Raw genomic sequence first — 19853 nt, 5'->3', positions numbered from 1 at the left:
AGCCCACCCCCTTTTATCCCAGTTATCTTCATTGGCCACAGCTGCCACCCAATTAAGGACATCACAGCTGCAGCCCATCAAGAACAACTGGCACCTACCAGGGCAAGGCCTACATACAGATATTCAAGTATAATACTGATATTTTACTAGGACTCAAAGGCCACCTCTACTGTAGGGTGGTGGTGCTATTACATGAATACAAGCCACAAAAACCCCAAGACTTCCTTACAAGTATGCTTAATAGGAAAGCATATTTCCTTTTCCTTCACACCTAACAAAAAATTTAATTGGTTGATCTAGCAAAGAAAAATAAAATCCATTTTCATACTAAGATTTATACAAAAGATGAAACATTTTCCCATACATTACTTTAGAGCAGCACAGAACCCTTGCCATCTCCACTATCATCAGAAACACAGAATTTTCAGGAAATTTTCTTGCAGTCTTTGACAGCAAAGCTACAAAAAATGTGAACCTGTCTGATTCTGTGCCATCAGAAGCAGTCATCTGCCTCTTCCAAGTCACTAATATGGCAAATACCTCAAGCAAATTTACATCCCATCTTCTACACAGCTCCAAGCTCTTGAGAAGACAAAAGCCTTAAAGTAAAAGATCATTGTGAACAGCCCAGTCACATACTCACACACATACGTCCAAGTATCAACACATGTAAAGATTCACTCTTTTCTAACTGATTATCAATAAACACTTTCTATTTATTCATTAACTATATGAGAATACTGTAAAGGTTTATAGATTACACTTTTCAGCATATTTCATCACAATAGTTATGCCATCCTTAGTCTTGCTTACACTCAGATCTGTGTGTTATTTCTACTCTTTACACCTCACTTTTGAACACAGCCCCCTGAATCAGTCAATGGGTTTTGTGTGGGTGCAAAGTGTGCACTTGGGGACTGGGTGAGGTTTCTCTTCATTTTTCTTTCTTTTTTTTTCTTTTTTTTTTTTTTCTTTAGTATTCTTAAATGTTATTGTGTTTTTTATATAATTTCAGGAGTAGAGGGTGTTACATTCCATTGTGCTTACAAATCTTATGACCAACACAGACCTGAAATAATCTATGTAAGAAAAAAAAAAAAAAAAACAACACAAGAAAACCCCAGCCTTAACTGTATTTACCCAATTCAGGCCGTGTCTTTCACAAGTGGCAATTCCAAACATCCCAACTATTTAGGTCAGGAACATCATGCAGATAAGAACTAAATATTTTTTAAGTACAGATTTCACATACAACAAAAGAGTACTTCTAGACAGTGTTATTGTTTACTTTAATGAATACTAGTTAAGTTATTCACTTCCTGATCTCATAGACTGTCATTATAAGTTTTTGACTTATTAAAGAAAAATCCTGATCATTTCCAAGGGAACCAGTTTCACAGCAGAAGTGGAGCATGCAAGTGGTTATAGAATCATGATGGCTAACATGCACCTAACAGGGCAAAGCAGGCTCATGGAAGGAGGCACATTGATAATTTGCAAGCAGCAAAATAGTTGGTCTCTATAAGAAGGACCGATTTATTACAAGTAAATGAAAAAAAAAAAAAAAAAAGCTTCTAAAGTAATACTGCAAAAAGAGACAAAATACCATGACAGATATTACAGAATGGCTTACTTTTAAAAGGAATTTTAGTAGCACAGGACTTAAAGAGTACAGCTCCCTGTCAATAAGTTGTATCCAATCACTAAGGAAATCGTTGTAACAAGGTCAGTAAGTCATCATTCCATTACATAAATTTAATTAATTTTTTGTTACAACGCTTGGAAAATGTTTACAATTCTGCATTTCCGCCCACCTGCCACAAAAGGTAGGAAAAAGTGTTTTAGCCTGTTATTCCATGACCAGATATTGAAAAGCTCTGGGTGAAGAAGGAGGTTACTTTAAACCCAAAGTGGTTTATCACTTTTGATAAATGTGTTTCCAGACTTCAGTCGAGGCATCAAAAGACTCTCCAAACACAGCACTAGTTTTGTAATCAGACCTACCATTATTATGACAGCTAAAGAACCAGAATAGATTATATTTTTTGTTATGTAAGTAATAAATCCAAGCTAATCAAACCTTCTCTCCACCAACCACTGCACACCTCAAGAAGTGAACTCGTGGACATTAGCTTATCTTAGTTTAAATCTTTCAGCTTTAGGGGAAAAAAACTGAAAACAAAAGAGTATTTAGTGTAAAGAGTTTAAACAGACATGAATGTAACATTTAAACATCCGATAAGGCTGCTAGGTACGTACTTGGAACATGTATTTCGGCTTTACTAGGACCAGCTAGTGCTCCCACTTATCACAAGCCACGCCCTGCCAACACTGCAGGAGGAGATGGGTTTAGCACTAGCAAGAATGCGATCATTTCCTCAATCCGCGGGGGCGGGGTGGGGCGGTGGAACCAAAACACAACAAGCGAAGCTGCAGACAAATCAGTGAAAAAACTGCGTAGTGAGCCTAAACCACCAAATTAAGACATAAAATCAGTGAATGAACACGTTTTTGTTTTTTTAATGTAAGTTACTACCACCTGCCCCAGTACCCCTTCACACACATGCACTGATACTGTCACCTACTGGATATTTTTGTATTTATCCCATTAGTGTTCCATTCATGTTCCAGCAGGGTCTATGTGGTAGTCAGATACAGAGAGAGCTCTAAAGAAGAGCCAGAAGGCAATTCCCTTAAGCAAAAAAGCCTGCACAGAGCCAAGGTCCCAACAGGAATATATGTAAATGCTTGGCTTGGGTAGGAGTGCATACCTTAAAGCGTGGGATTTTGGCATTTTTTAAAAGCCAGCAGATTTACAGAATTTGTCTGGCAGAGGGATTATTTACACTTACCAACTCTACGAGCTCAGCCAACATTTGTAGGGCCTCTCACTTGCATGTGTTTGCAAGTGCCACCATAGTGGCACAAGAGCAGCACTCACATTTGGAAAGCTTCCCACCTACCAGGAAATGAAAAGCAATAGGAAGGATGCTTTATCTTCCAGGCAAACGCCAAGTGTGTGGGAAATTCAGGAGAGTATCAGGGGATCAGCATTTACAGCACATCCTCCAAGCCACAGCTCATCTTTCACATGATCCTGTTGCTAATGAAGCATGATCTTAGACACTGCTCTGGGCACTTAAAAGTTGCAGTCTGTTTTAACAGCAGCAAACCTACTGCATCTAAATTTGGCTTCAACCACAAGTCTAACCAAGATAGACTGTCCAGAACCATTTCCAAATTGAGTTTTGATATTTTCTTCTGAATCAAAGTTCAGAGGGACAGCTTCAAGTGTATTCTATGCCACCAGCTAAAACCAAACAAATTCCAGAAAGTGGAAATGTAGCAGAACAGGAAATTTTCAAAAAGCAATAGGAAATTACATTAAGGTACAATAATTTCAACTTAATGAAGAAAACACAAAGAATTTTCTGTAAAGCCATCAAGGAGAACATTTACGTCACAAATACAAAGGAAAATAATTACTTTCAAAAACAAAAACATCAAGAGGTATGTTCTTAAAGGACAGGCCACCCCTTTCATTTACATTCCCACTGACAATATCTAATTTACAATGTTTAATTTCACATTTGTATGAAAATTCTGAAATATTAGTCTTACAGTGGAGAACCTGAAATGAACCTAATCAGGAAGAAAGCACAGACAGAAAAAATGAGACAGAATCACAGAATGGTCAGAGTTGAATAGAGGACAAGCCCCACGTAAGGAAAACAATTCTCATTTTTATGTCCAAAAATAAAACAAACAATGAAAACATTTGAGTTTAAAAAAAATAATGAAAAGTGAACATATTTTAAGAATCAAGTAACAATTCTCCTCAAGCATTTCACTCCAGCATAATTACAAGCATCTCTCCTGTACCAGTTCTACCACTGTTATCTTTCAAGAGTTAATGCATTGCATGAGCCCTGCATAGCCAACATTCTTTAGGTTTACCTCCAACTGTCGATGGGGAAATGAACAGGAAGAGGCTGACATCATGTTCATGAGCAGCTGTCAAGGTAGCAAATTGTATTTTCCTAGGTAATAAGTAGCTTCCTAAAACTAGTTACATGTGCTTGCTGTTGGTCACATAGCAGCATATCAAGGAATAGGAGGTAGTTCAATATTTGCAATTTTCTTTTCAGCGGTGACTGTCTTCTTTTTTTTTTTTTTGCAAGAGTTTAATTTATTTTGCAGGGGTTTGGACACTTGTTTATTTATGCATCTAAACATCATTAACAGTGCCTGGCCACACTGCCCAGACAGTCTCCCAGCAGAAAATGTTTTGCCCATCACTCTCCTTCTCCTGTAACTTTTGAAGGCCTGTCAGTTGGCTTCTACATAAGCTAAGAATATTTAATAGAGCAAACGTCTGTCTCTGAAGATATGGCACACTTGCTACCACAGAGACTGAGAGCCATCTGTCCCAGTAGCAGGAAATGTCTATCAGCCCCCTTCACACCCAGGTTTCCTGCCAGGCATCTGCCTACTCTCCTGTGCCACCCTGAGTGATGCCACGGCTCCGGGATGCAGCACCACCCACAGCACTTCAGTGTTGGAGCGCCACACTCCTGCCAAGTGACTGCCAGAGTGTTTCCTTTCTTCAACTCAGGGAAAGGTAATTTTGTCACTAAGGACAAAGGTGGATATTCCCCATCCACTATGCTGCCAGGTCCTATAGGACAAGTTCTCCACAAGCTGTTTTATTTAAGCATTATCACAAGCATCAAATTGGCTCCCACTGTCCTGTCCATCCATTCACTGCACATCCCAAGTATGAGGTTTTAGGAGAGCTCTAACCCAACATAGCCTGTTTCCATCCTATGCATTCACTTAACCTTATTTTCTAATCCTGTAAAATGTTCAATTCAGAAGAAAGAAGGAAAGCGTCACTTTTTAAATACGAACAAGATGGAATGGAGCCAACAGTTCTATAGGGGGACAGAATATAAGAAAATAAAGATAGTGCAGAAAGTAATCTTACCCCTAAGGAGTTGCAGCTGGGCCAATTATCAAAGATTAGGAACAGGCCTGACTTTAACAGGCCACAGCTGTAACCAATGAGAAGAAGAGTGCTGTAAAAGGTTGGGGTGGCTGCTTGAGAAGGGAACTGGAGTCAGTGGCTGCTTTGTGGAGAAGAAAGAGTCAGTGCTCAGAGGAGGTGTCCACGAGAAAATATCAAAAGCACATGAAACTTCTGTGATAGGAGACAACAGTACGGAACTCCTGCAATAAGATGACAACACAGTTCTAAGCAGATAGTACTACAAGGTACTATTTTTGTGTAATTCAGAATTTGTAATGTAACTGCCTTTTTTTTTTTTTTTTTTTAACCCTCAGAATTATGGCTTTACTATAACCACAGCATTGCCAAGTCTATTTGAACAAATCACTTGGTTGAGTCAGAAAGACTGTCAGAGCATCAGTCACAGAGACTGGGCCTTTGAGAGAGGTTCAATGAAGTTCAAAACAAAAGGCTGAAGTAGGGAGCTTTCCAGCAAGTGAAAGGGAATGTAGTCAAGGTGGAAACCCAACTCTATGATATTGAAAACCTTCAAATATGCCTATATTTGTAAGTTGATTTTAGAAGTTTTGAGAAGACATTCCTATTTCTAATCTGGCTGCAGAGTAGCAGAAGAGAAAAAAAAAAGGTGTGGTTAAAGTCCACGTCCCTCTGAATTAGCAAAGATGCCCTTTCCAGTTAACAAGGCAGGAACACAAGCAGTCCTTGTCTTTGCAGTGTTTATATCTTTACATAGGTGTCTTCTGAACACAAATTCTAAACCAGGATCAATCGTATCCTTAAAGATCAATATCCCAAATTGCCATTAAAAACCATCAGTTAAAAATTCACCTGTTTTGTTAAATCAGGGTCACAGTGTTTGGTTTTTGCATATTCAACATAAGAGAGAAAACTACCAGCAGGGGAAAAATACCCTTTTTCTCTAGAAATCCTTTTTATGTCACAAAATAATCACTCCTACACAGCACTCAATACTCAACAGTAGAGTACTATTTTTCCTCCCTGAGCAATTTACACAAGTGGTAACATGAAGAGGACATCCATGCAATTCACCTGTGTTTGCACCTGCTGGGTTAGAAAGACCTTGTTCCCTATTCCCAATGAAGGGCTTTGGTGCCAGCATGCATTCCCATGGGTTTCTGGAAAGCTAACTACAAGAATGCTTCCTGTCAGAAAGGAAATGAACTCTGTCACAGCTGGAAAATCATCACCTACTCTTCCTGTGTAAGTGGTCTGAAGGGATTACATTTCTCAGTTGCTGTGTTAATTTAGGCTTTTAATGTGTTTTATCATCAGTATTTAAAGCTATTAGTTAGGAAAGATTCATACCACTGTGGGAAGGTAAGAGCACAAAGATTCTTATCAGCCCTGTATACAATGAAATACTTCCATTTATTATGTTTCAGTTATTTATTTATATTCCCAAAATGCCATGGTTTGCTGTGTTGAATTAAATTCCTAGCAGCCAATACTGCATAATGTAACACGATCATATTGGATTATTCTATTCTGATGATTGATTGGTCCACCAAAGTTTTCTAGAATTCTTTTGTATCTGCTATATTACCTGTTATTCTTGCAGGCCTACAAATGGAATTTATTTAAAAAGGGGGGAAAAAAACTCCATATGAAAACTATGTATGTGCTAGTATACAAAGAGAAAATTCCTTGGAAGGGAAATGATAAAACATTTGAAAAAGCCAACGCAGATTACCGATTTGTTATCCCAAATTCATTGATTTTTCTGGATTATCCCCCTCACCATCCTCAGTGTACCTCAGGAACAAAGGAAGCACTGGCTGCTCACAAATTCAAGCACAAGTCTTTATGCTTTAAAATCACATCTTTAACACAATCATTTCAATGAGAGAATGCGAGCATAGAAGTTTAAAATCCTTGTCCTGTGAAAACCAACTATAGCAGATTTAAAAAGTGCTTACTCACCTATCCAGATTATGGACCTTTCCAGCAAAAGGAAACAATGTCCTTTCAAAACACACTGTAAATAATTAATAACTGAGTAAATACTATTCCCAAAAATATGCAATACATTCATATATTAGATGTAATAAACAGGATTACTCATTCTTTAAACACTCTATAAGGAAATCAGAGCTATTTTAATGACATATTTGCAAAGGCAGTTCAAGTCCAGACACTCAGAAAATCAAGTATTTTAGAATACTATGGAATTAATTTATACTATGCTCAAGACTTCTACTGGTGAAAGTCTTCTTGCTAATTACTACACAAAGCAAGAATGAATCATAGAGTTATTTTATGCAACAGTATTTAAAACAAGAAAGAAGAAAAAGGGAATTTCATCCTCAGTTATTTGTGTGGATCTTTCCTGCACTAGAAAAATAAAGCTTACATTGCTCAAAGAATAAAAGCCCTGGACTTGCATGAGGGAACTTAAATACTCAGGGGAGTTGTTGAAGTGTTTGATGCATAGAAGGTGCTAAATCAGTGACTTCAGTGGAACCATAAAGCCTATATATAAAAATCTGGGATTTAAAGAGTGGGATTTAAGATGAAAGGCAACTCTGAAAGGCAAGTTGTACCATTCTGAATAAATCTTTGTCATTATCTCCTCCTCTCCTCTTAAACATTTGTAATCTTTGAAAAGGAAAATCACCAGAAAAGAAAAAATCAAGTCACTTGATAAAGTTTTAGGCTCCATAAAGGTCTCACATGCATTACAACACTATTTTAATGAAAATCATCAAGGCAAATCTATCAGTGAATCAGTCCTGTTAGGAATTAGTTTATTCTTCCCAGTGAATGCTGATTACAGCAGCTGATAGTCACAGAAGCCACTATGTTTTTTCTTTCTTTATATAAACTACTGGATAAAATTTAGCAGCTGAAAAGTCTTGACTGCTCTCTCTCTGTGGCTCTTTGTTAACTGCTTGATCTGTAACTTAAACAGAATTACGGCCACACACTTCCAAGAAATTCACAATGGTATGTAATAATCAGCATTTTCCCTAAAGTTTATAAAGACTCCACTATACTCCCAATCAGTAATATTGTACACTTCCATAATGTTTTAGATGATAAACCTGCACTTTGTGGCTGAAATAATGCAATAAAATTTGGTTATATTCTTTAGCATCATTAGCACTGCCGTGAATTAAGGACTTTAACTCCCATGCTCTGTCAGCAGAATGCACAAGCACAGAATGTACATAAGCACATTCATTACACACGAATGAAAAGCATCACTAGATTCAGTGCATTCTTGGTCTTTTTTCTCTCATCAGAAAATAAAACTATGAAAACATTATTTGGACTTGTAATATGTAACTTGATAGAAAACAAGTAGTTGAAAGATGTTAAGTAAGACTTAGGTGACATTAACTGACAAGCTCATGGGGTTGGGTTGCTTGGTTATTTTATCCTCTAAAATATATACACACCCACTGCCACGTCATAAAATCTTAACTCTCAATGCTGAACTGCCGTTTCTATAAACTTGAGATAGATTTTGCTGAATATATTCTACCGCTTAACACTGAACAGAATGAAGACTTCCGATTCACACATTCCAGCTGTCCTCGTAGCAAACAGGTAGGAATTATAATTTTAAACCCTCCCGTAGTTATGGAGCCCCTGCTGTAATTCACAGGCAGAGGGGGACACCGGAAAGCGTTTGAAAACTAAGAAACAGCCCCTGATGTTGTTCATCTGCTGCCCCCTCCTGGAGGAAAACAAACAAAGCGCCACAGCACGGCCAGGAACACAGCTGGATTTCCAAGTCCAACACTTTGCTGGTAACCTCCTGACAGCAGATCTTTTTCCGTTTAAAGGAATTCCTTGAAGTTTTGCTGTATCCATAGACTCTAAAATATACTTCCCATGTGCATCTGTTAATCTGGGCATAACGAGAGGGACAAAGAGAAAATGAGGCTGCTTGCTCTGGCACTCTGGAGCTGTGTACAGGGCACAGCCTGTGCTCTCAGTCGCAGTGAGCACAGCAGAGCTATCCTCACACCCTTCTGCCATCAGCTATTCCATGTGTGCCGCAGGGCACACCACTGAGCTGGCTGTGATTCCCAACAGATCCCATTCTGCTCTGGGGACAAGGCCTTGAGAGGAAAGAATTACGGGACAGCTGCAGGCTGGGACTACAGCCAATGCCAGTTTTATGAGTTTGCACCTCAGGGGGACTGTAGGAAATGAACAGTGTTGACATGAAGTTCGTTTTGCTGTACAAAAGTCAAGCAAAACTCAAGTCAGAAGTAGGTATGAAAAGTTCAAGTAAATTCTTAATCTCCCTCTTCCAGGGAGAGCTCCAGAGATCCAGTCCATAAAAGCTCATTTTTCTTTCAAAACGGAGCTGTAAAAATCAGACATATTTCATATGTAACCTCAGATAAAATTTGGGTTGTCATACTCCAGTGTAACTCCACAAGCAACTGTTGTAACGATGTAAAGTGCTTAACATTATACTTCTGCCACTTAAAACAGAGATAATTCTGTTAACTGACTACTTGATTTTAAAAAAGCCCCTAAGGCAGATGCCTATGTGCAAGGTATATCATCAGCACACTGGTCTGCTCCCTACTTACTAACAAAAATGCTCTAGCCCACTTCAGGAAATTAGACCTTTGACTAGCTGAACCCAAATTCCATTTTTGCTTTCATTTTATTATACCAATTTCAGAGAGCTACTAAAACATGCATTTATTTCTTTCCACATGAGCAATAACAACTTCAAATGAGGAAAGCCAGATTCAGTATAGACAATTATTTAAGTTCTAGAAAACAGTTGGGATAAAGAATCGTTTGGGGGAAAAGCTTTTATGATTTGAATTAATTTATGGCACACAACTGTGAAAGTAAGAAAGTGACTTCTTTTGTTAAACTATTGTAAAAATGTTTTCTGACAATGTAACAGACATGTATGTCCATAAACAACAACAAAAAGAGAAAACACCCCAAGCCAAATGTACATACTTAGAAGAAACTTAGAGAAAGAGATGTACTCAAGCTTCTCTACCTAAATATTAGAAAAGCTATCAGAATATTTTGTAATGTCAACTCGTGGACAGGTGGCTGATAGAGATTACTATCTTCTTTATGAAAGAAAAAGAGATCTTTTCTGAATAACAGGAAAACATCAAATGCCTTCTCAAAATCTCTTAGGGAGAAAGGATATACTTGAGGTAAGGCAAAGTTTTGATGTTAACTCTTACAAGTGCAGATGAGTAGAATTTTACACTAACTGATAAAATTGGTGCTTTAGTTAGTTGTCCTCTTAAAAATGCAGCCGTGACCCAAAGGAAGCTGTTTTTTCAACCAGTTAACTTGCAGAATTCCAAGAAGTCTCACAGCATTTGTCTTGGCTCCTGAAAGAGTCTTTCAGGGGCTGTACTTTGCTATTGCCTGTAACAAACTACAGCAGAAAACCCTGGCTGCACCTTTTCATCAGCAAATGCTTAATTTACTCCAAAGACTGGTAATATCACAAACCAAGTAGGAGGCAGCTATTTTTATTTAGCCTATCATAGAGCAACTTTCTTACAAAAATAAGTAAGCAAATCAGCAGATAAATATACGTGCCAAATATTCTGCAATTAAGAAACAAAATAGCAAGTTTTGCTATAATACTGATCATACCTACTGTACATGCTACACTTAAATCAGCTTCAATCCTTCTTTCAAGTTGCTTTTTTGTTGAAACACACAGGATTATCTTCAGGCTTTTTTATTCTCTTTCATTTGTGGGTTTGTTGTTTCTTCACAATAGATTTGTTTGTGATGTCCTCTCAATTGATGTCTGGTTTTGAATACTTGATCCCAAAATGAAAACAAAAGAGTGGTAGCAGCTCTGAAATTTTCCATATGCTCCTTCAACTCTTCTCTGGATTGCCATTTAAGAAATAAGGTATGTATAATAATTTAAAAAGAACCCCAAAATACACGATACCAATATTTTATAGTACCATCAGTCATGGAAAGACTTAAAAATGAGATATGAAAATGTCAGATGATGAAAGAAAAAGCTGTAGAGAACATAAACCTTGCTCCTCATTCTGTGCTATGTTTGTGACACAGACATAAAATAGAGCTTCTCAAGAAAAGTAATTTGTTTGAGTTGGTTTTTGTTTGTTCATTGTTGTGCTGTTTGGGGGTTTTTTAACCTGTAGGGCAAAATTAGATGCAAGTTAAAGATAAGTAATTTTTAAGTAATTTTGAGGAATGAACTGCTCGATTTTATTTTTGTGTATACTGCAAATACAATGAATCTGCAAGTGATTTACAGAAATGTTTAACTGCCATTCACACACATCTTGGAAATACAGATTATCATTACTGGATGCACAGTTGCATTATAAAATTGCTAAAGTGCTGCTCAGAACAACAAAAGGTAAAAATAAAATTAGGTAAGCACAAATTATAATCATAAAAATGACAGCATTTGAGAAGTTACTACTGTGTTTCCTGTACTTGCCATGACAATAAATATGCCTTCCTTTTTAAAAGTGACAATGCAGGAAGGAGAAACATGATTTTCAGGTTTCTCATTTGACCTGAATCACTTTGTTCTAGTAGATTACCATGTTTTTAACATATAAACAATTTATCCTACAATGCGCATTTCTAACATTCCTGTCTTTTCTAAGCTTCCTCATGTAAACTTCCAGTGATCATAATACATGCAGATAAAGAACAATAACCTTTTTACATAATACAGCTACCATGCTACAAGGAGTTTATTTTCATTATGTCATGAATATCCAAAAATTGTTAAAATAACATAAAATGCTAATTACGTTGTTAAGACTAATACAAAGATCAGTGAAATGTCAAACCAAGACATAACCTTAAGAAATAGAGTGCTGCATACACTTTTAAATATATACACCATACTTTGTAAAATTACGAGGGAAAAAGCCCATTACATGATTGAGAAGATCATGTTTGTTTCAGAGTAAATTAAATACTTTCAACCATGCAAGTATCATTTGGCACAGAATAACTTAATTTTTGGTGCTGACATAGTTTGTATATTACTGCTTTTGTACAAGCAACAAAGTACCAAAATACCAAAAATTGTCCTTTCACCATCCTCCCAAAAGCTTACAAACAAGATATAAAAGCTGATGTTAGCTGTTATATAAATAAATCAATCTCAAAACAGAAGTACCAACTCTGAAGGTAATTTGTAAAAAGCAGAACTTGATCATGTGAGACATTTCAGCAGACAGCTGTTTACAGAAAGAAAAATTTAAAGACTTTTTCCTCACCCAGTGTCACCAAGCCTTACTTATTAATTTGCCTACACCTTTTAATACGATGACACAGCAAGCATCAGATTACAAATACTGCTGGATTCTGGAGTTTCTAGTGACTAAGAGAAAAGGGAAGATAAATTGCCACTTTTGTGACCACGTACAGATTAAAAAATATTTAAGAATATTATTGCTTTTTTCATGTGCTGTATTCAAGCATAAACAAACACTTACCCAACTCTCCAATTCAGGGTGCACCAGCATGGTTTAGTCAAGATACCACAAACACAGGTAAGGATGTTGTGAGGGAGCTGAAGCCAGTAACTCTGAAGGGTCTGCATGTCACAGGACATAAGGAAGAAATATGTGAACTTTTATGTAGCCACTGTATGGCACATTCATGGGGTATAGCAATGTAGAACCTAGTAGCTCGGAACATACAGCAGTACCTACTGCTAAAGCAAACAGCATTTCTGGTCATTTATTTTAGTACATTAAGGTAAATTCCCAACATATTTCCTACAACATAATATAAAAGCTGTATTAAAAAACTCTAAGCCTCAACTCATTAAGGTTGCTAAGACAAGAAATAAAAATTAAATATTGCCAAAATTAAAGTTAAATTGCAAACATCAAAGTTGCCTTGGTAACCTTAATCTCATTGTTTTTTGTATATCTACTCTGCTCTCTCAAGAATAAAGCAAGGCTAATGAAGCACTACCCATTCTACACACTGAATTTCAAAAGGATCACTGGGAGCAGAAATTTGCATACAGGCAAATCAGGAAATTGAAGATTTTGCAAGTGTACCCACCCACACAGATGAGTGCTTGGCTTTTTGACCTGTATTGAGAGCTCTCTTAATTTCTTCTCTTTTTTTGTGATTTTGTTTTCTTTTCAACACTCGACAAGTTTTTGGTTTCATTTTTGGAATCAAAATACCTAAGAAGTTAAAACATTAAGGCCAGGTTTCACATTGGGGAATTTTTATATATATATAAACACACACATCCCCCCAAAACCCTCTGATGCTTCAACTAATTGTCATTTGAGTAATGGCAGCAATATTAAATGGAAGTGACTGTGCACCCTGTTAATTTAATGCTGGTTCACATGTTTGAGACTAAATCCTTCTGTTCACTTCAGACTAAACTGTGGCCCAAGTTATTCTCATTTTCTGAGACTCCCCATTATTTTACTATTTGCCCACTTTGCCATGACCCATTTTCACTTTTCCTAACACACCAAATTCTACTTAAGCTCCTCTCCTCATCTTGTCTTTATCTCTGGCAACATCTCACAGGTTTTCCAGCCCCACTGGTGCTCAGTAGCCAACAACTTTTATATGCTGTCAACAAAACAATTAAAAACCTTCGCAAGCAAGGTGCCAAAAGAAACTGGAAAGTTTTCCTAGTTCCTGTCCCTGCCTCCCTAAAACAGTCTGTCACAATTAGCTTCCTGCAGTAAGGTATTGTCATTGTTCACTGCATTTTTCAGAGACATTGAAAAGGCCAAATCTCAACAGATTTTTCCATCAGGAATGTGGCCTTTCAACTGTTCTAACAGAAGACACCTCCTGAAGAATGCTTATGCATTTCCTTCAAGCCATGGACTGTTAGGGCTTTTTCAATAAAAGGTATCCACAGTCTTGCAGGTTCCACTTGGAAACATGAACAGAAAGTTTTCCCCATATACCTTCTAGAAAATTGGCTGAATCATTTTGGCTGATTTGCACATTTGACATCATGAAATGTCCAAAAAGAAATCAGAGAGAGTCTAAACCCTTGGGTAAAAATAGATCTAAACTGAATATTGAACCTAGATGGTGATCATGAAGAGTATTACAATTCTGGTGTTACTCCAGCCATATTGACATAAAGTTAAAGCCAGAAAAGCTTCAGACATGAAGCATCCTTCAGCTTTGACATTCTCAGCAGTCCAGGATCCCCAACCCCACTTTAGCAACACAACAAACAACAAAATGATAAGGTTATAGAGTCTTCCTTGCATGAAGCAAGGATCTCTACCTCTTGCAGACGGAAATAAAGCTTCACTGAGATGAAGCAACACTTGACAAGGGAAGTGACTTGCTGCTACTAACTTAACAAGGCAGAATTTCCTTTTAAACTAACAGCTACTTATCCAACCTAGCAACTATCAAATGCCAAAATGAGCCCACCAGAAACTCAAATCAACCTAAGAAGTACTCAAAACCCCCATCATGTCCTGCCATCCAGATTTCCTGCACTGAAGGTTGCCTTTTCTCCTCTACCTATGTAAGAGCTGCTCAGCTGCAAGCTCAATGCAGCTGCCACATCCCAGCCCACCTACTGCCTTGGAAAGATGGGGATCCTTGTTGAGTGCTCTCAAGCAAACCCTAAGAAGTCCCTAATCCTTCCTCCCTGCCCTTCAAATCACTGTTCTAATCTATCTTAATGAGTTTTAAAGCCTTCTTCCATCAATTAAAACAAATATATTTGTATGTACACTTGTATTACACAAATATTTAGCACTGAAAGAGAAAAAAACAACTGTAAGAGAAATAAACAACTGCAAAAAAACTGACATCTTGCATTCAGTACAGTTAGAAACAGTACCTGTGCTTGCACAGATGCTTGCAGGCCTTGATCCATTCCTTAGCTGTATTAAAAGCCATGGTTTGTTGCAGTAGCTTAAAACCAGAGCAAATATGTTAATCTAAAATAGAAGAAAGACATTTATCCACATTAAAGTTATTAACATGAATGTTCAAACTGAACTCCTATGCAGTTTTAAAGTATTTTGTGGTTATTTAGGCAATATGAGGCCAAATTTGGCTGAGATGCACAGCATTAAAGAAGAAAGAGCAATTATTGATTATGACAACATAATTTGACCATGGAGACTGTGGCAGCAAATCCAAGGTTAGTTCAGCTCTAAGAATGCCTAGTGCACTCAAAAGTGTCAAAACAGAGCAAAAACCAAAACAAACCAAACCATAATAACAAGGAGCTCTCAAAGATTTCAAACCACAATTAAAAATGAGTTAGCAAAATATGCACTTGCAGTGGAGTTATTTTGTTGTAAATTATGGAGCATATGAAAAATATTGAAGGAACAGATATCTCTGAATACCCGAGCTTCAAGGATTATTTTTAGTGGCAGACACAAAACACTTTATGCGTCCCTTTTCTTCTAAGCACATCTGCTGACAGGCTAAATTTGGTCTGGAGAAAGTAGTGGTAGGAGGCTGCAGGTTTTGCCCAGAGAATTTCTGTTTAAAGGGAAATGCAATTGAGACCACTAACCTTTCTTGTAAAGGTTTTAATATAAAATAACTCAGCTTCACAGCAACTTCTGAATTCTTTTTTAAGATTTAAGATTCAATTTGTATATTGCTTTCCACTAACCAGTTAGGCTTTCAAGTAGGCTAAAAGCTACAACAAACATATTGTACCAAAAAACATTAGCAATTACAGTGAGAACTTGATACTAAGTTAAACACTAGCTTAGTGCTAAAAAGCTGTGTTTAAAACTATTTCAAAAACCATTCCCATACCAACAGGAAAGCTCTCACTGTATCAGCTCCACAAGCACAAGGAATCAGCAGAAAACAATTTCATATAATTTTACACTAAAGCTTCCTTTACTAGAATGAAACTTCTGAAAAACATTAGCAAGTTGAAATTTCTTAGTTTCTTTATTGTTTCTTCTGCACCTCAAAAAGGTATAGAAATTAGCATGGTGTTAAAAATATTTAGAAATGTTTTCTTTGCTGACATTTATCACAAAAATACAAGCAATATTCAGGAAAAAATATAAAATGTTTGCAATTCCACAGTACTATCAACAGCTAAAAACATTATTAAGTATTTAACCTCTTAGATTTTTTACTAGGAAGCTAAAATTAAGCAAACTTCTGCATGTTAACATAGCAATGAATAGTAATATAACCTTCAAAATTCATTGCCCTCACACATAATGGAAATAGTCAAAAGAGCATCTTAGGAATCCCAGTCCCAGGTTTTCTCACTACAGTTGCAAGAAAGATGGATTTTTGATCCCCACACCTCCCACCCAAAAGGAATGAAAACATTCACCAGACAATTTATAATTTGTTAATGAAAAGCAGTTCTCCTTTCACTTAAAAAACCAACAATTTGTATAAGCACTCATAAATTTTCTCACTGCTGTAGTCATCTCTGTTTTGAAATACTGTGCATTTCAATTGTCTTTCCATGTGCTTTCCTTCCTACCCCCTTAGAGAAAAAGTTACATTGGACTGCAGCCTTGTTCTTGGCTTACAGTCACAATCAAGGGGACACTGTAATTCACTGTGAAGCAAATAAAAAACCTGGTTTGTTTTCAGTTCTAAAATTTGCCATTTTCTCAATTACTTTTCCTCCAGGAATTCTGCTATAACCTTTTAAAAAATTCTATCTCCTGCCCTGTCAAGCAGTAAAAACCTCAGAACAAGCCAATGTATCCCAAAGACAACAAAGGCATCAAAACCAGACAGTGTAACACGTAATGCAATCTAAACCTTTCCATCAAAACCCTTCATAATCTAATCTAAATCCTGCACCATGACACAGATGCCTGGCTGTAACCACAGGATGCCCTGTCATTCCACATTCTTCCACATTCCTAACCTTGCCTGTTTCCTTACCTGACCACTGCCACAAACTCCAGCACACACCCATGAGCCATCACCTTATTTCACAACCACCTGTTCTTTCACTTGGCCATTCTGAGCAATCAGAACCAAAGCAGTAGCTCAACCCACGAAACAAGAATTTGGTTTATGTCACAGCAGCAGCCAGGGCAACCTTGCTCAAATCAATTAATCACTGCAACCACCCGCAACAACGAATGGTTAAACTGGGAAAAATGCCCAGACTACCTTTGTGCACTGTCATTCAAGATTTTTACCTACAAACATGAAGGTGAGCAGTAAATGCACAGTTTTGTGGAGGGCAAAGCACTTGAAATTACTAACAGAAGCATTATTTAAGCAATGAGGAAAAAAGTGTAATTGGTACCAAAGTGACATTAGTAATTAATGCAAAGGGGAACAGAACTAGAGTACTGGAACAATGTTCTTTTGTGATTCAGGAGACAGATTATGCTACTCAAGGTCTTTCATATATCAATGGAGATAATATTTAGCTATAAGAAATGTCACCAAACTCAGAGCTAAAAGGCATTCACCTAGATAGAAGTACCTTCACAGAAATGTTTAGAGTCATTAAAAAGCTACTAATACTGAAATTGCTGGACTATAATGATCAACTACTCATAGAAACAGTCATAATCCAAAATATTAAATGAGAAAGGATTTTGCAGAATGAACATCATCAAAATGTGAACATTTACAACATATTTTCAGAATTTTTACAGTTCTTACATTTTCTTTACTCAAACCAGCATGAATATGTTCTACAGTAGCTTCTGATAATAGCATTTACAGTTCATACTGAAAGGCTCCAATACATTTTGACCAAACAAAATCATTTGCAGCAATAAGTTCAAGCTGAGGAGGCAATTGGATGAGAGCAAAAAATAAAACCTGACTTACTGGTAAAATCACCGTGTGGGCACATAACCACGTCCTGATAATGCCAAGCAAGCTTCTTGAAAATTGCTTATCTGCTCAGCTTCAGATGATGTGCACTGAGATGAGGTTTCCTCTGAGGGGTGTTTCTGTGCACCTTCCAGGCACTTCATAAAGTGATATAAAAGCACTCTCACAGACGAAGCACTGGCAGGTTTCTTTTACCCACATGTGTGATTTTCAATCATTTTCCATTAAGATCTACTCAGTCATGTGGCAATAAACACATTTAAAGCCATGATCCACATCATGACCCTTTAAATGGATTTTCTCAGCATCTTGTGGCTCTAATGCTGTTTTCTCTCAGAACTCAGCTTTAAGGCACAAGCCTCTTCCATAGGGTGAGTTGAGCCTTTAGATCCAGCTTCCAATTGGATTTTCAACTGATTTTCCTATTATGTTTACACCCTGATTGAGCCTTAGGGGTTTTTTATTTCCCCAGCAAATGTCTGGGTTCTAACACAGGAAATGTGACAGATGCTAAGAGGCATAGACTGGGTTTGTCTGTCTTTTCTCTTGGAATATGGAAGAGAAGTCAGCACTGCAGGGTTCCTCAAGCTGCTATAGGAAATTCCTGCTCAAGGAAATAAGCTGCTACTTCTCCAAACAAGGTGTTCATTTCACAGGAGTGAGATGCATGAGGATTATGCTTGAGCTCATGTGACAACAGCAAGGACTCTTATTTTAAGGCATCTGACACACAGGCAACAAGAGAGCAATTTTTTGCAAGATTTTCTTTGTTTTTATTCTTTTCATCTCCAAAGCTCATTTTTACCTTGGTCCATTTTAGGGCAGCCTGAAATTCGACATGCCATATCAGTTTCACAGATTTGAGCCAGGGGTTTCCTGATCTTACTTTTGATCCTGCTTGTGAAATGGCAGAGCTTGCACCTATGTATCTCCACCAGAAATATCTCCACCAGACCAGGCAATCTGGGCTTCAAAATCCTCAAGCAGAGCAGCATACAGCTGGGATGTTGTGATGTCCTCATGGTGATGTGTGGGTTCATTGACAGAACACATGGATATTCGCAGTTAAATCTGTTAATTTTCCGAAGTTGCAGTTGGCTAGAACATGGAGCCGGTAACACCAAGGTGGTGGGTGCAATCTCTGTACTGGACATTTACTTAAGAGCTGGACTCGAGGATCCTTGTGGATTCCTTCCAACTCAGTATAGTCTGTGAATCTATGAGAAGACAATAATAAAATCCACTTCATGATTTCGAGCGTCTTATCTACAGTCTGGGGAGCAACGCCATCCAGATTCAGATTCCAGCCCTGGGCATGCCTGCAGATCTTACGACTATCTCAAAGAAGTGAGGGTCCTGCACGAGAAAAACGATGCCATAAATGACTGCTCAAATTACCTGTTGAAATTAAAAACGAAATACAGGTTAGCAACGGTACGAGATTTCTGTGCTAAGTTTATAACACCTCCTGTTAGCAGACAGGCAGGAGTGATTTTAAATCTAATACTTATTTTAAAAGGCGAGAACGCTGGTGAGAAACCTGCCCCCTCCAGCCCAGGAGCCGCCACCGGAGCGCACCCAGCCCCAGCCCCGAACCCCAGCGAGCCCTTCCCTCAGCTCAGCACAGCCAGGCCGAGCCGGGAAAGGCAAATTAAGCGGAGAGACGTATTTCTACGGGACCACAGCATTACAGAACGGCTTGGGTTGGAAGGGACCTTAAAAACCACCCAGTTCCAACCCCCTGCCATGCGCAGGGATCGCCTTCCACGGGACCAGACTGCTCCGAACGCTCCCAAGCATGGGGCATCCAGAGCTTCTCTGGGAAACGTGTTCCTCTGTCTCAGGGCTCTCACAGCGAAAAGGTCCCTCCCAATACCTGATCCAACCCCGCTGGTTCCCAGCCATCTCCCTTCCCGCCGTCTCCCTTCCCGCCGTCTCCCTTCCCGCTCCCTTCCCGCTCCCTTGCCGCCGCCCTCACAGGCGGGGTGAGGGGCGGAGCCTCCGCCGCGCTCCCGGCCCCGCG

General features: G+C 38.2%; 1 long non-coding RNA gene across 1 annotated transcript; it reads right to left on the bottom strand.

Annotated features, from left to right (window-relative positions):
- Nucleotides 1–12288: 12288 nt before the first annotated feature.
- On the bottom strand, nt 12289–19761 carry LOC134429939 (uncharacterized). Its single transcript, XR_010030690.1, has 5 exons — nt 19707–19761; nt 17825–19228; nt 14865–14964; nt 13082–13209; nt 12289–12602 (listed from the first exon to the last, which is right to left on the bottom strand). It is a non-coding gene; the product is annotated as an uncharacterized LOC134429939 (long non-coding RNA).
- Between the last annotated feature and the right edge of the window lie 92 nt (nt 19762–19853).

The sequence above is a fragment of the Melospiza melodia genome, chromosome 1, assembly GCF_035770615.1.
Source record: "Melospiza melodia melodia isolate bMelMel2 chromosome 1, bMelMel2.pri, whole genome shotgun sequence".
Taxonomy (NCBI): domain Eukaryota; kingdom Metazoa; phylum Chordata; class Aves; order Passeriformes; family Passerellidae; genus Melospiza; species Melospiza melodia.
Note: the sequence above shows the minus strand (reverse complement) of the source record. Positions and strands in the feature narration are given on the sequence as shown.